The 16,893-nt window shown below is 35.9% G+C and overlaps 1 protein-coding gene across 5 annotated transcripts in view; it reads left to right on the top strand.

The window, feature by feature from the left end:
• The first annotated feature begins 8,313 nt into the window (after positions 1-8,313).
• mef2d (myocyte enhancer factor 2d) overlaps positions 8,314-16,893 on the top strand; it is a 50,329-nt gene continuing 41,749 nt past the window's right edge. For all 5 annotated transcript variants that reach the window (XM_079470103.1, XM_079470104.1, XM_079470106.1 and 2 more), the window contains exon 1: positions 8,314-8,547. The gene's annotated coding sequence lies outside the window, so the exon portion shown is untranslated. The remainder of the gene's footprint in view (positions 8,548-16,893) is intronic.

The raw sequence follows: 16,893 nt of genomic DNA on the forward strand, positions 1-16,893 counted from the left end.
AGTTGGAGTTAGTTGGGCAAATGATGACTTAATGGCGTATTTAAGGTGTTCATGCGAGTTTATACTTTTTGCAATTAAAAATAAGCCACAAACATCTTTTTTCCAAATTCTCTCTTAAATAAATTGAGGAATTAAGTACAAGACATTTAGTTAGTTATCTTTGTACACGAACAGAATATGAGGAAAGTTTAGATATAATCTTATTTTAGATGTAATACAAATAATTGGTTAATGCGTTTTATCTATTTTCACATTCTTGGACTTTGTAGAAAGATGTGTTGCATTTAAGTCAAACGAGCAATTAATTAGCAGCAATATACGTTTGCCATTCTCATAAATTAATTAACATACATATTTGATAGAGACAGTGAACGTTAAGGCTTTTGTTCTGTTTGGGAAATTCGTATTTGATTAAAAATTACAGCACGCTCAAAGCTGTTATCCTAAAATTCTACAGAGTTATAATCAGATAGGGTATGATATTGAAAATAAATTCCCATAGTCTTTGCAGGCAACCTCTGCCATCACATCAGCCATTTATTAATCTATTTTATGGAACAACGGCTGTGTATGCTGCTTTCGAGAATTTCGTTTGTTAATAATATAAACGAACGAATTATCTTCCGCTATTAACGAATTTTTGTAGGTAAATGTAGATTTGATCATCCGACCATTGGATTCTTGCCAGGAAAATACGCTTGTGCGTGTCATTGTGTTTGTGTGTGCGCATTTGTAACGATCATTATATCTAACTTAGTGTGTCCGTTTCTTGGACAATGAGACTAAAATATGCTGTACAAACTTGACAACAGAATATTGCAATAAGGGCCTAGCTTAAATTCCCAACGTCAAAATTATGCATTTTGATAACGTTTGCTATATCAGCTACAGCAGATAGGTAATGCTTATTTGATCTTTCTGCTGTTTAAATGTTACTGGCTACATTTTCAGCCATCATTACAAAGCCTATGAAGACCTTCTTCAGAAAATTATCATATTTGGTCTAATCAGGTCTAATCATTAATTAATAATAATAATGTTATATAATTACCCATTTTGTTTTGGCAGCAATGTATAGAATACATCCAATCAATCAATGCCATGGTCATTTATATAAATTTTGGTCTATTTATAAGGATATAGTTTGACCAAATTTTCGCCTAAAAGACTAACAACACGTTGATTGGCTACATAATTTCCGTGTCCTTGCTGGAGCAATGGGAAAAATCGGTGTTGTATGAATAATCATTTCTTTTATCCGATCAAAAAAAAGTGAGAGAAATAATTCTAATAATATAATATTATTATTTATAGTATCTGTTACATACATTCAATTGTACTCCCTAAAATAAACCTAAGATTAAAGACTACCTAAGTCAACATATGTGCTCCAGTTTCCATTTCACAAGACCATGGTGAATTTCAGTAACCGCTTGCCTTCGTGACAGTGTAAAGATATTTATTTTACACATTCATTTGTTGTCGTTTTGTAATTTCACTGATATGGAGTCATTGAATTAACCTATTATTAATTAAGCCATGTGTAATGCATTGTATATTCTGTTCCATTCAGATTTAGGATGCAACAGAGTGTAATATATAGCGCCACCCAACTCTTAGGATGGCGCTGTCCATAAAACAGTGCTGAAGTCAGTATGACTTCCACAGACCTAACACTAAACTGTTTTTAGTTGTAGTTGGAATAATTCAAAGATAATCTGATCCCACCGACGTGAATTGTCTTTAAAATTTCGTAAAATCTCTAGATTGTGGATGTATATCTTAATGGACTTTCATACTCATGTGTCTAGCTTCCGAGTTAAGACCAGTTTCCCGAAATTTAGCCAATGCTATAATTCCTGCTGGGCATTGTGTAGCGAACTATGTAGCCTACTGGTCAAACTAAACAGGTTTTATTTTATATTTTACTTCGACATTAGTCATTTTAAATATTTGTGTTCCCTGCAGGTTGTGATCTAACGGCGTAAACAAAAGTGATTTGGATGAACTTTGGCAAAATGAGAACTTTTTGCTCTCAGTGGTTCTTATACGTCTCCTTTATATTACTCCAAGGGCGGGCCCAAATCTACTCCAGACGTCTATGCACAAGAGTGTTGCCCAGCATGTCAACTAGTATGTCACGGTAGAAAATACCACAGTCATCCAGCTGAACGCATCTTAAGCGAATTGGTCGCCTCCTTATAAATCGTAGATTACCATAGTAAACTATGGACACCATTGTTGCCTTCTTAATTATTAAACAAGTAATAGTTATTAAATATATCCAATTTAGTCACAGTATCATAAATTCGCATCGTGTGTATATATATACTAGAAAAGGAATCGAAGAAAAGAGCAATTATTTAAATTTTGTGTCATTTGGCAGAGGGGTAATCAAGTGTAATTCTGATAAAAATAGCCCAAATTTCGGATCTATCGCCTACAGTGGGTTTTGTCTTTTACTATATAAAGAAAATCACAATAATTGCCTAACAAACCTATTGCACTCGATTACAAACCTATATATTATTTTACCTGCACGAATCGAAGAATGTCTTCGTTTGGGTCTATACAATATACACACTTACAAAAAATACAAAAAATAGAAAAGCTCGTAATTTGTTCCAATTAAGGCGTGTGTGTTAACAGGCGTTTACATGCTACCACGAGCGCAATAATTTGACTCTGTCAGTTAGATATAAGCAATTAAATAAAACAGAGGAATAAGACGTGAATTTGAAAAATGAAAAGTAAGAAACGAATACACTGTGGAAACGTTTGTTACTTTCAATATTTGTAAAATGACGCTTCCGGTCGATTTTAACTGTAGCATGTTGACTTCATGGGAACATGTCTGGATGCTAGTTTAAATTTCACCCTCCCAAGGGAGATTGTAGCCTACATAAACATAAACTGCTCATTTGCATGCTCTATCCCACGGTGGAAATTACAATGCAGCATAATTAATATGCGCATAAATTAAGATTGGGAGAGGGCTCTGGATTTCTCTCGCAGGCGGTCCTCTTCAAGAAGAAAGAAGGGGGCTCTGTTGGCTCAGGAACAAGCTGACTGTTCACACGCTAAATTTCAGTTAGGAGGGGGTAACAAACGCGCCTTCCCATGCCGCTGCTAACCGAGCAAGAGAAGGAAAGATTAGTCAAAAAGCTTTGAGATGTTTCTTCTTTTATCCATAAAGACACCAGATTACTTTCTCCACCCCCATCGGTACGACCTAATAGAGTTAATACAAAGTTTTCAGTTATCTACGTGTCCAACAGAGGATCACGTTGAGTCTCTCGTTAATTTCATTAATCTGTAACCAAATGAAACAGAATGTGGGCTGCCACGTTAGTTCTTTAATAACGAAATGCAGGAAGCCTATATTTCTTATACATGACAAATGAGTGTCATCTGTTTTCTCAATTACTGGAAGGCCTAATTCATAGAGAGGCCATGACTGTACCGCTTTTACCCTTGTTCGGTCATTTAGAGAGAAGAAGAGGAAGACACTCAAGAGTATACATTTAAACAGACTCAACCGTGAGTCTCTGGTTTTGAATTTTAAAACTGCAACTAGGCCTATGTTTTAAAACGATAACTTTAATAGCATTTAATAGCATTTTAGCAAGAGATATGATATACAGGTTAATACCAACGATTTTAGTTATTTTTCATCAATGATTAATAAAGAAAAACAATAATTCATAACATAACTGGTAATTCCATGGCGCAAATTTTATTTTAAAGCTTTATCTATATTCCAAGGTTAATACGAATCCACTTGGGGCTTTTATGTTTCAAATTATTGAGTCTTGAGTGCCATCTTGTGGCATTTTAAGGTTTGTACACCAAACATGCAGTTTTAGTTGAGGAAGCTGATGTGGGGGGATTTATGGCTTAAACAAATCAGCATTTTATTGTTGTGATGACAAAAATGTACCATTAAATAACTTAAAACAGAATACTAGCTCTAATACTAATACTGTAGTACTAAGTTCTGTCGTATAAATGTTATAACTACAACTGGAATTATCAGTGTTTATATATCCACTGTAAAACCATTTGAAAACCTTAGGTCTTTGCAGCCTTAAATTGTTAAGTTAAATCAAATTGGCTTTATAAGTCATTTAAATTATATTAAACTGAAAAACTGAACAAATTCCAAAGCCAGGTTTGTACATTTTAACCTTGTCTACCCTGCTTTAGAACATTTTGACACTTTAAAGTTTTCCTGCATTAAACAATAGGGACACTGCCATTTCACAGTCTTTACAGTCATTGATGTAAAGCATTACTTCTGAAATAAATGTTTAAGCATAATAAACCATAGATCTTTTTCTATGCAGCAGTCTGTTTGTGTGAGGCACATTTGTTTTACATGCTTAAATGTCCTAGAATTTGGAAAGACTGCAACATTTCTCAAAATATATTCAATGTGCCATATGAAGGTTTTGAATAACATGAGAGTTACAGTAATACATTACAACAGAGTGTTTGGGTGAACTTCCTTTTAAGTGTAACATCCCTACGATACACAAAGCAATTATTCCAAAACACCTGTAGATCAGTTTAAATAAGTGTATTTATCTAAATTAAGATTAATTTGGAACATGAATCAAGACGGGGCGATTCTAGGTTTTCAATATTGGGGGGCTCAGCCTCCAACTAGGATAAATATTAATACATACGCGCAACATTATATAGCAACATTTAAAATTCAAAGTGACAACAACAGCCACAAAACTATATAATTAATGTCACACAGCTGAATCATTATTTAGTAGAAGGAATAACCAGATATTATGTTTCCATGCCATTCATTCTGATCAGCACCAGCGCTTTCAGTCCGGTGCATGACTGCATGTTCATCTATTACATCCACAATATGTTTTAAAAATTTCCAGCAGTAGCCTATTACAAATACTGAAGCGTCTGAAAAACGACAAAGAGCTTAGGTAAACGTTTGTTTAATCAGAAAAATGAATAACACACCCGCACCAGGCTGTAACTCAGTAAAGTCATTGGTGTGAAGTGCTTTCATTTTTCTGGAGGTAACGTAAACAACTAGTTAACATTGTGAAGATGGTGAACGCAGACAAAACATTTTAGTGGACGGGAAAGGGTCTTGTATCGCTCCCACATCATATTGTGTAAACTGCATTTATAACAAAGAATGGCAAAGATGTAGATGCCATGTTAATGCATTAACCTTGTACTCTGCTTATGACGTTCACCCCACTCCGTGCGGTTTTGACTAGAAGGGATACACCTCCACTGGGCATGCGCACTTCAATACCGCATATTTTTTGTCACGCTGACAGTAAAGTTTATTGTAAAGTTATGTTTAGGGTTGGGGTAGATGTAGGCGTTAGCTAATGTAAGTTATTTTGATTATCTTTCGAGATCTTGCACCACTTCCGGCCGTAGCTGTATCCCTTCTTGCAACAACCACTCCGTGCTGCTGTCTCTTTTTCACAATAAGAGTTTTAAAGGGGACTATAAAGCGATCTAGTATTCTTGCACAGATTACCTAATTACTCACAATATTTTAGAGGGGCTAAAATAGACTTTAGCTGCCCTTAAAAGGGCCTAGCAACGCCACTGATTCAAGATGAATCATACAAACCAAAGTATTAGAAAGCAGATATTGCTGTGTTGCCGATGTAGCCACTAGAGGGCGGGACGTCATAAGGCTACACGAGTTGTAGAGTATGGTAGTCCTAAATTACGGATCTTCACTTCCGTTATTTAATTCAATATTCAGCAGATATTTAAAAATATTAAAAACGACTATAAAGAAAGAAAGATACATTTTCAAATATAAACAAGAAGTAATATAAATTATGTGTATCTTAAAAAAAGATCTACAGGTGAATAGTCTTTAAAATTGTGAGTAAGAAAAGTATAAATTCTTGAAAGAAGATATGTACCTGGCATTAGTAGTGAAACACTCTTGTTTAAAAATGTATATATATATATATATATATATTTTTTTTTAAATGGTATGTTAAAAAAAATACTTCCAATTTTCAACTATGGCCTTCAATTTTTATTTAAACAAATAGGTAAATACAAAAAGAACATTTGTTTTTTAAATTCTTATATAGCATAGCATAACATTACACAACACTTTATTGTTTGATCTTTTTGTTACATTACAGTGGTGTTTTGGCCATGCGAGACATTTCAAAATCACCTTTTTAAAAATTATGTACCTAAGCTTTTCCACTTACTGAATTCCTGTGTGTTTCTTATTGCCACACTTACAGCAGCTCATTCTGGGGGTACGTTTTAAAAAGGCAGGAGGGTTTTGTTGGCTTTGTTGCTATGGATACAGAGAGTTGCTAGGCAGCAGACAGGATGCTACGGAAGCCAAGTGCAGAAGATCAGCGGGTCACTGCAGAGAGGACAATTTTCTCCCACACACCTTTCATCTAGATTAATACATTCAGAAATAAAGAGAAAGTGATACGAGTGCTGAGATAGAGGCATATGTAGACAGAAATTAAGAACGAAACATACATTCTTCGACGAAGAGCAAAAGAGTGACAAACCAATTGAGAACAAATCTGTAAAATTTTAATTTCAGCTCTTCTGAATGGAATCGATTTGAAACACTTTTTCCAGCAAGCAGGTTTTGCAGCCCACCTATGATCTTTCAAATAAATCCAATCGTATAACGTTGCATATGCTGTTCTCAAAATCCCACTAATGACACAAAGTAGATCTAAACTTACATTTATTTTAGCAGTGTGTCATTGTGCATTACTTTGAGCATGCAGATCAGCTATTCTTCTATAATGTTAGAAATGGTAAGAAATTAAAACTTTGTTATTGACATCATTAGATTCAGATTATAAAAATGCAACAGCCCAGACATTTTACTTTCTCACAATTGTCCACTGTGGCCAGTCTATAACTCACTCCAGATGAGAAGGGTTGTCTATGTCGTCATGACATCATAGCAGCCCCACTTCCATGATTGTTTTTGTCTCCAGTGAAGGTTTCCTGGCTAAATGGCATTCTGTTTATTGCGCAGGCTGAGTGTAGGAAGCAAGTGATCTGAGAGAGGGCAACAGTGCGTCCATCTGTTTGTATAAATGCTCTTTCACAAAACCCCAGTGAGTGCATAGGGAACAAAACAGAGAGTAATCTCCCAGCACAGGTATGGCTATACACGGAAGTCTGGACCTCCTTAACTCCTTTAAACTTTAAAGTAAGGTATGGTTAGGTTACAATTAGAATTAAAATTCAACTAAACATTCAATACGTATTTAATGTGCATCCTCAAAGATTAAACTGCCCTGTTGCTTCTTACACATTTCTAATAAGATATTCTACAATGATCTAGATAATAAAACCTCTCAAATAGCATTTAAGAACACAATTTACACTAAATACATTACGTTATATGGTATTCCCCTAGAATAACCCGACTGAAATTATTGGGTATCAAACAAAACTTAAGGTGTTCCTCCTCCATAGCGGTGACGCACGCAGCTCTGATCCGAGTGAATGTTACAAGTGCATTTTCATAACTTAATCCTTTAAGGAAGATATTAGTTGGTCTGTTTTGTTCTTGTGTCAATTTTACCCGTGAAACTCATTAATTAAATTAGCAAACCGGTCTTTTTTACGGCACTATAAACTCACTTACTTGACCCCGACATTTTCATTTTTGGTCCGCATCACTTCCATTCCCTCTGTAAACACGGTATTCCTCCACGTAACATAGGCCTTTCCACGCTTATATTGGATTCTCGAAATTTCTCGAGAGCATCCAATTTCACAGTTTCACCAAATTGCATTGTTACGTACTGTGTATAATTATTTATTCAAATAAGATTGTTTAAAAATGTTTTGTGCTTAAGTAAAATGATGTGAATATAGTGTATGATTACACTTCCAGCTGTGACGTTTCACGTATTACCAGCTTTTGGGAAAACAATCTCTCTGCTCACGTAACCTACTGAACTGTGTACATCTAATAAATATGTTTTTATTAACGCGTTTAACAACCACACATTATCGCCTTTTCTGACATATTTTCGTAGAGTATTTCAAACGCAATATAATCGCATTTAAACGTTGTCACTACACTGCAGTTCTAATATGTAAACAAAGATAGGATTTTTATAGGATTTTTTAAATGGCAAGGCGGATGAATACATAAACCGCTTCAGCGTGATCTCTTCCTACTTCATCTAAACCCCGCCTACCAGTTCTGCTTCCACATCCAGCAGTCCCATACTTGTAATCCGATTGGGCAAAACTCACAAAATTCATATCTGATTGGTCACATATCTGTCCATCACAGTGCATTGCTAGTCATGGTGGATAGGACACTTTGTACATGAAGGTTTTTGACTGTACGGGCTAAACAGTAATCCCGAACAGGAGTTAAGTATTTCAGATATAATTGGTGATATTTTTTCATCCCTTTTTATTTAGTTGCCTGGTTTGGTCTTCATTGCACTTGTTTCTCGTGTACGGGCCGCAAGAACCCTGTTGTTAATCGCACAGATGTGGATCTAGTAGCTGCTCCGGGTAAGTCGTTCATCTCGTCCAGTTGAAGCTTTTAAGAGTGCCGAATGATCCGCCGTTGTACCTGAAAAATCTGTCTTTTAAAAAGCCCCACATCCTGTTTCTTATATTTCATGCGCACATAGACACCGTCGCGTGAGTATTTTTTATTGCATCAGAGCGTCTGAAATGGAAGCTGATGAGATATAACGTTAGGCTTCAGACTACAATGCGTTAAACCCCTCACCCAAATCTTATACTTTCTCATAATTATTATGTCATAGTTAATGCTTGTAAACCCTGATATGAGAGGTATTCGTTGTTGTGACGGGCTGTCAGATTTGGCCGCTGTCTTAAATGTCAACGTGATTGTGATGCAGTCGCATGCATTTCAGCTTACTCTGCAGTAACGTTACACTAATATGATATCATGTGTAGTTTCGTGTTCCTTATATGTTATTGGCTGTCAATAATAGCGATAATAAATGTTTGTGGACTGAATCTTTCAGTACTGAAGACACTCGCAAATCAAGTTTGGTTGATCCTGCTCACAGACGCTAAACAAAAGTTTGGTTTACGCAGTACGACACCACCCTCTCTGTGTTATGCAATAACATGTCTTTAAAACTTTTTAAATGTATAATGTCTATATCTGTTCTTGTGCTCCTTTCAATGCTTTGAGAGAAGAAACGTCAGTTTACAAGTTAAAAGTGTGACATTCTGTATACAAATATTGTGTAGTTTAAAGTTTTCATTGACTTTGTCCTACAAAGTAAGTTTAGTGTAAGGTGTTTACATATGGATTTGAATGGTTGCTGCTGTATTACAGCTGTGATTATGGGCTGAATTTTATGATGGGTTGAATGTCTTAGTCATGCAGAGGGGTACTGTTGTTGTCGTGATTCCACGCATGTTGTCATTTCTATGTCCAGAGACTCGATGCTGATATACTCCCATCTGTGGCTTTGTTCACAGTCAGAAACAAAAAAAGACCAAGTACAGTTATGACGTCAAACAAATCTAACCACAATGTTTTAATATCCATCAAAAAGTTTTCTGAAATAACAAGAAGTAAACTTGTCCCTGTTTCTTTTGTAAAAACGTGGCCTGCTTGTTGGACTGCGAGATCTGGTTCACATTTTTTTGGAGACATTGACACTGAGGCCCATTAAAGCAAGTCAGGAAAATGCAATATGTGACTGAACAAAACTAGTTGTCGGAATAGGGATAACAGGTTTGTTTAATGCAGATACAACACTTCCTTTGCACTTTCTTGCATTACCCATAGGGATGTGCTCAAAACCATGGAGTCAAAATAATGACTACTCATTCTGGTACTTTGCGTTCCTCGTGTAAACAAATAATTTCTATCTTTTCTTTCTGTAACTTCCTGTAAAAGCGGGTTTTTAAATTATTTAGTGCACATAATGTGTTAGTTAAAGGCATTTATAATTGCTAACAGTTTACTTTGGTTATACGTTTGAATTCATTTTCACATTCCATGGCCTTTGGTCTCTGTGCAAGCATTTATAAGAAATGTTCATGCTTAATGTAGACTTTAGCCAGCTTTCCCTCCATGGATACTGTTTTTGCCAAATAACCTTTACTATAGGTTAATATTTTCTTATTACGGTCATACTTTTTGTTCATAAATGTTCGTTATGTACTAGAGGTCGACCGATATGTGTTTTTCATGGCCGATATCGATTATTACAGGTCAAGTAGACCGATAACCGGTATATATATATATATATATATATATATATATATATATATATATATATATATATATATATATATATATATATATATATATATATATATATATGTCTGGTGTAAAAATTAAAAATATGTTCAAAGTTAAGTATAACAAGACAAAAACTTTGTCCAAAAAACATGTTTACTGCACGTTTACTATAGTAACACCATGGTAAACAGTAAGGATATAAACAAAAAACAGTTAATGAGCTGATGCGGGAGAAACTACACCTGTCTGTACTGTCATACATAGTACGTAATCTGAGAATATTTATATTGATTGTATCATTTAAAAGTAGAAACTTCCATTTTTCTTTAGACATATGCTTTACGTTTCTTTGATGAGTATTTGCAGAGTTTTAAATCTGTTTGAATTACGCGTTTCAGAAAGATGCACACCCTGTATATTTTCATTATTTTACAAAAGCAAAACATTTTATAATGAGTACACACAAATAAAAGTAGACCAAGCACAGCTTCGAATCATGTCTTAGTCTTAATTGTATGACCAAAATTACTGGAGTATTTAAGTCTTTCCTAAATATGTGTGGCGGCGCCGGCGCGTTAAGACAGAGTTAAATCACTTATTACACAGATCTGAAGACACTCACTGAAAACAAGCGACTGTGCTTACGTGTATACTTAAGACAGGCATTATAACGCGTGTGTCTGAATATTTATATTGCGAAAATAACTCAATCTGACACATGTTGCAAGCACTTTGAGTGGTTGTGAGTTGACATGACTTAAAATAATGTGCAAATGCCTATTCCGTCAACTGATGCGCAATCACTGATATACTCTAGGCAACAGACTGGAGTGGCATGTTCCGGCGGCTCTCACTAAATCCTTGGCTGCATCAGAGCTGCTTCAAATTTATTGGCAATTCTGCTTTTTTAAATGACGTCGATAATTTGCTAGTTTGATAATCGGTCGACCCCTATTATGTACGTCTGAAAGAGATGGGGCGAAGGTGCGAGCCGAGAACCTTTTTTTACACAATGGTCATCTTACATATTATTATTCAAAAGCCAAAGTGGAATTTAAAGACGCTTCAGCATTTAGGATTAGTTTTTCTTCAATCAAAAACACATTTTCCTTAAAGTGATATTTCAGAGTTAAATAAAAATGTCCCAATGTTTTATTCACCATCGAGGCATTCTGACCGAATATGACTTTCTTCTATTTGAGTTATGCAGAAGGAGTTATAAATTCCACGTGTCATGACAATCGGCAGAATGCTGCATTTCTCGTTTATTCCAAATAATAGGATACAGCCTCCTCTGCGCAGGAGCTTTAGTCACCATCATTTGCCGGAAAAACAAGCCTCAAAACAAGGTTTACGTGCAGCAGAGGGAGAATGGAGGCTAGACATTCTCAATATGGATATTTCTCTTAAACAAATGCATCGATTCGCTTCAGAAGACCTTTGTTAAGACCACAGAGCTGTGTCGAGCCGTCTTTGATTGATGGATGCACTTTTTGGAAAATATATTTGCCCCCATTCACTCCCATTCTACCGCTTGGAAGAAAAATTATACATAGCATTATAACTATTCTAAAAGAAGAAAATCATATTCAGTCACAATGCCTTGAGGGCACATTTGGAAATTTATTTTTGCCTTTGAAATATCGCTTAAATCTATGGCATCTGATATTGGCCAACATCTGATTGAAATCAATTTCACTTTAAGGTCAAAGCATTAGTGATTCAATTAAGTAATGGGGATAGCGCTTCCCTGGCCTTTCCACTTCAAAATGGCTTCAGTGGCTGTACTGCTGTTTGGTGCAGTGAAGGCCTGAGACTCCACGGAGTGCACACAGACCTCCCTCCCTGTGTTAATCTCTCCTTCAGCAAGCTCTTAATTGAGCCATCGTCAGCCGAATTTGGGGTTAAACATCAATTAAGGTAATGAGCAATGTAAAGTTGAGGGCAGAGATGAGATCAGGATGAGTTTAGGGATTTTGACAAGCAATCAGAATTTACATTTTTTAAATGAGATTTTGACAGTTCTGCAGGCATGTCTAATATCACTGTATATTGTTTTGTGTGGTCATGGAAGGAAATATGAGACATATGAGACACTCTCCTTCCGAAACCTTGTATATCCAAATTCGCTGTTTTTCAGGAAATGGAAAAATCACGGTACTTTTAAATGATTAAATACTCTCTTTAAAAGTTGATAAGCACTTTTTAATACTTTGTATTAGTTCGATTTTTACAAAACCCAGTGACAAACGCCAAAAGGGTGACTAATAATAATAGTTTATGGCATAAAATCACGAAATGTGGACATACAAGATTTCAGAAGGAATGCAGCTATATATTATTTAAAACATAACACAATTTTAAATTATGTAATAATTATTATTGATATAGTTCAATCTTGTGTTATTTAATACATTTGCTTGCTTTAGGATGAAAGCATTCTGATAAATGAAACAATTAGCTTAGGAAACACAAACTATGAATCTTTAATCTTCTCAAGACCCCATGCCAGTCTCCATCTCTCACAGACTGTCTGCCAGATTGACTTGGGGTAGGACGTTTTAGCTGGTTTTAAACAAGGTCTGAATAACAGAGTGGTTACCTCAATGTACTGGTGTCATTTTACCGAGAAGGGAGAAGCTGTAGACTTTATAAAGACCACAACTCAAGCATTCACACACTCCAGTGTAAAAGACCACAATACTGACACCGACAGAGAGCCGCAATATTATTCTTTGAGTATCTCTTTTATGTTTGTTCATCTACATATAATGATTTTTGGGCTTCAAATGTTCTAGCTTTGTTTCACTGCTTTAGGGAAAGTTGTAGGTTTAAACGCAATGTAGTACATGTTGCAATACAGATAATTAAAGATATTATCTTAGGGCTATGTCCTATATTTTACAAAATGACGTGTGTTATTTGAATTATAAAAAAGTAATATTTTGTTCAAAGTATTGTGGTTATACTTGTGAGCGCAATATTGTGTATCAATTTGTGGGATGAGTGTATCATAACAGCAGAAAACTGCATGTCTCAAGGTGTGAATAATCCTGGTGTGATATCAGGTAATTGTCTTTTGAATGTTTTTCTTCTGTAGGATGGCACTTGGATGATTAGGCAAATGATGAAATTGCTGTCTTTATGCACTTGAATACTTAAATATTGAATGCAGGCAGCGTAAAGCATAGCCCAGACATTTGTCATGCTTGGACATTTTTACATAGTCTCCATGTAGAAAATTCTCCAAATCATGAATCAGAAATATTTGATTGAGCTCGAAAATATCATCAGTGGTAGTACTGAATAGAAACGAAATCCCCTCCAGCTATAATAAAGATACGTGTTGACCTCATTCTGGGTATGCTATTCAAACAGGAAAGGATAAGGAACTGCAAAATCAAATTGTGATTATTTTTAGGTATTTGGGATTAAACTATTGTTAGGATTATGTTAGTGCATCTTTTCTAAATATGGGAAAAGGTTGCTTTTTTTGGTCTTTTGAGGTAAACCACGTTTTGCAAGGTTACTTGTGTTTTTGGGTCAACATCCTTGTTAAATTTAGATTCTAACCGATTCTATCTTCATTTCTTTGTCAGGATAATTTTTTAAGACTTACAAAAATTGTTGACCCACAAACATGCCTTACTCAGCAAAATTGGGGCTTGCAATATTTTTAATTGGGTTAAAGTTGTTTACACTGTATTTGCTTTCACATATATGTGTGAGTGGATAAAATATTAGATTGCATAAAACCCCCATGAATGTGTTGGAGATCGACCATGACCTACATACTTGTGCAATTGCATATAAAGGTGCAGTACAGGTAAAGTCTACATACATTAAATGTATAAGTAAGGTTGAGGAGTTTCTGTCTTAACCAACCTTATTCCAGCATTATTCCTCTTCCATTATTCTAAATCATTCTGAAAAAGAGTTGCTTGGTCCCACTCAGCCTCATTCTTCAGGGATATATTATAGGTTAAATAACTTATTAGTTAGGTTTGGCTAGAGGTGAAACTGTTTTTTTATCAGATAAGCTACAGACTTCATGTAATGGGCAAAATTTGTGCTTTGCAGTCACCTGTCATGGATTCAATTTGAAAGGACTACGGAAATAGGCAGATTACCCATCAGCTCTCTGTCAGTGTCTGGTTTTGTGTGCTCCTTCTTAAGAACAAAGTAGAGGACTCACCCACTACTCTCATCATTTTAGGTCTCGTCTGGTGTAACCTGTGCATACCCAACACAGATATTTCCCTTGGGAACAGTCACGCGAAGCAATTTACTGCAACCTTGTACCTGATTCTGCAGGGTGATAGAAGCCAACAGAGAATAAGAGCCTAATGATTTGAATCCTATTCATGTAAAGACAGAACAGGAACTACATTTCTTCCTGCCTGTTACTAGCTTGCTAATGATTTAGAGGCTAACAAAGAGATTAGCTCTGCTGTGCGTTTAGAGTTGTTTAGGATACCAGTTAAAATAACAGTTCACCCCAAAATGAAAATTATGTCTTTATTTACACACCCTCAAGTGTTTCAAAATCTGTATACATTTCTTTTTTGAAAAATCCTTCTAATCAAACTGTTTTTGGCCACCATTGACTACCATAGTAGGAAAAATGCTTTATAAATCTCTCTGATCTGTTGAACTCAAAAGAAGATAATTTGAAGAATCTAGAAAAGCAAACCGTTTTGGGGTACTTTTGACTGACATTGAAATTTTTCTACTATGGTAGTCAATGGTGAAAAATGTATCATTATTTAATCAACCTCGAGTTGTTCCAAATCCAAACCTGTGTAAATTTTGTTACTTTGTAACCAAAAAGATCTGAGGCTCAAAAGACTTCCATAGTAGGGACAAAACTACTGTGGTAGTTTGTGGTGCCCAAGAACTGTTTAGTTTCACACATTCTATAAAATAGATAACAAAGATTTTTATACAGTTTTGAAAGAACTTGAGGTTGAGTAAATGATGACAAATTTTTCATTTTGGGCGAGAGTTTAACTTATTGATGTTGATTATGTTTTTAAATCTGCAGAACTGTTTGTCGCTAATAGACTAAGATTACAATCCTTTGACCTTTCAAGGAAAAATAATCAGACATTGACTGGGGTCAAAAGGAGTGAAGCCATCAAAGTCAGTCATGTTGTTTTACGTCACCTCTGTTGCAGTTACCCTGAGCGGGCGAAGCAATGGCACAACCTGGTGTTGCCTGCGTTTTAGAACGAAAGGGCTAACGGGGTTACAGTGGGGTGAGAGCAAGGGTTGGGCATCGCTCCCGCACAGCTGAAACAGCAAGCGTTGGAGCCAAGTGCTGAAACCGTACACCCCTGAATCTCTCATTTAGCTTCTTTTCTCTCATTATTACTTTGTCTTTTGATCTGATTTATTGCCGATTCTCTGCTCTTTTTCACCCTAACTGCATGTGCAGTTTTCTACTTTATTTATTTTACTCTTTTACCAGCCGCTTTCTCTTTTCCCTCAGTCTCGTTCTCTTGGGGCTCCTCGGTTCTATGGCAGTACAGCTGTGGTTCTTGTCTAAGGCCATCTGCACACATTGTCTCATTTGCTCTAAAAAGTCAGTAAGGCCGATCTTCACCATGTCTTAAAGGAAGATTTCTGGCTGGCCAGTATGGAGCAGTATGGAGAGCTGGGAAATGTGCCAGTGAGGGAGGAGGGATGGGAAAAAATCCCCTCTTTCTCCTTCCAGTGTGACACACATTGTGTGTGTGCGTGTGTTTACTCATGTGAGCAGGCATGCTTCTGTCAGATAGATCTCTGAAAGCAATTGTGAACAGCAAGGCCTGCTCGGCCAATCAAATCCGCGAATGGGATATTTGTTTACCGAGGTGTTTATAAAATAGCATCTTGTTAATGTTTAGTTACGCATTTTTGGTTTATTAATTTATAAAACGTCTGTTTTTCCTTAGCTGTCTCCCTCAGCTCTTCTTATCCTTTACACGTGAATGTTTACACTTTTCCACGAGTTGCCTCTAGCGAGGATTTTGTGAATCTTAACCACTCATGTTTTCTCCGGGGATTTAAGTCAATGTTTATATTATTCAAATTCAACATAACCAAGCACTCCTACAGTCCATCTTGAGGGCACCAGGCAGCACTTTGCGCTCGATTTCTTTATCTTCTACTTTTATAGTCTTTATCAAGAATGTGTTACAGAGCTTTTAAAGTGTTTGTTTTCATTTCATAGTTATAATGTTCATTTATTGCCCACTCCTTGTAAACTTGAAATGTTAATTTATTGTCCAATTTGTCTTAAGCGACTCTTGAGACGATTTGAGTCAACAGAGCTGTGGCTTATTAGTAAGCACATGTGTCCTGACACATTATATGGACAATGTGAGCCCTGGTTTGTGTCATTTTTGAACTTCTTGTCTTCTCCTTTTCTGCTAGACTAAAGCCATGCAAATGCATATATTTATACTGTGATGTTTCATGGGCAATTTACATTCAGTACAAAAACAAAACATTGAAATGGTTAAGGAGCTGAAAGACGGGGAATGTCAGAAGTGTATTTGGGTGTAGTAATGAGGCTGGATCTAAATGCAGTAAATAAATTGAATAGACTGAAAGAACACAGCTACAAAACACAACGTGCC

The sequence above is a fragment of the Barbatula barbatula genome (assembly GCF_947034865.1).
Source record: "Barbatula barbatula genome assembly, chromosome: 12".
NCBI classification, from domain to species: domain Eukaryota; kingdom Metazoa; phylum Chordata; class Actinopteri; order Cypriniformes; family Nemacheilidae; genus Barbatula; species Barbatula barbatula.